Below are 1127 nucleotides of genomic sequence, written 5' to 3'. Positions count from 1 at the left end.
AAGTAATGTTTACTTAAGTTGTATATAAGAAACATGGAGCTACTTTTGCCCAGTTAAAACTGGTTGAGACCACCAACCATTCAGCCAGGCCTGTGCAAGTATCTGATGGATGAACTTCTGATGTCAGAAGTCTAGAAACTCCATTCTCAGATCATGTTAGTGCTACCATTTTCTGAGTATGTGTCCCATGAAGAAGCTTGTGACTAAGACATGCCTGTGCAGAGCATTGATTATCTCACCTTTTTCCTGCCTCCCATCACCTTCTCCTGCACCTTTGACCACCCTATACTCTCCACACAGCAATACCCCAAGCCTCTTGCCTTTGAGGAGACAACACCTGAGACTTGTTCTCCTGTCTCCTTACTTGGTTGCCTTGTGAATAAACCCTTTCTCTGCTGTAAACTTCAGTGTCTTGGCACTTATTGGGCAAACAAAACCAGCTCAGTAACAGCTTTGCCAGAAACTGGTGAGCAACACAGAAATTCAGGTCCTGCTCCTCGCCTACAGACTCAGTGTCTACCTTTTAACCCCTTGAACACATGCACATTAACATTTAAGAAGCACAGTTTATGGCTGCCCTGGAAATCTCTGCCCTCTTCCTTAAGCCCTCTCCTTCCTTCCGAGAGAAGGTGCCTTTAGAGCTTGAGTTCCCCTTCTCCATTCACTGGCCTATGGATAACAGCCTGTCTTGATTCCCTGGTGGCTCAGACAGTAAAGTATCTACCTGCAATGTAGGAGACCTGGGTTCGATCCCTGGGTCAGGAAGATCCCCTGGAGAAGGCAGAACTCTTGCCTAGAAAATCCCATGGACGGAGGATCCCGGTAGGCTACAGTCCATGGGGTTGCAAAGAGTCAGACATGACTGAGCGACTTCACTTTTGCTTGCAAAAAAAAATGAAAAAACAAAACAAAACAAAAAAAAAAACAAAAAAAAACACAGTCTAAAGCTTCTTCCAGTCCTCAAGGTACTGTTGCTTCGCAGTTGAGCCACCTTCAGATTGCCTGATGTGAGTGCCCTCTACTGGCTTAGAAATTGAGCACGTCCTTTAGGAAACACTTTTGTTGCATTTCCCTCTGCTGGTCTTTTGGGGTTTTCAAGTGGGGCTTGGAGCTCCTAAACAGGGCCA

Source organism: Bubalus kerabau, chromosome 23 (assembly GCF_029407905.1).
Source record: "Bubalus kerabau isolate K-KA32 ecotype Philippines breed swamp buffalo chromosome 23, PCC_UOA_SB_1v2, whole genome shotgun sequence".
Lineage (NCBI taxonomy): Eukaryota > Metazoa > Chordata > Mammalia > Artiodactyla > Bovidae > Bubalus > Bubalus kerabau.
This window is presented reverse-complemented; position numbering follows the sequence as displayed.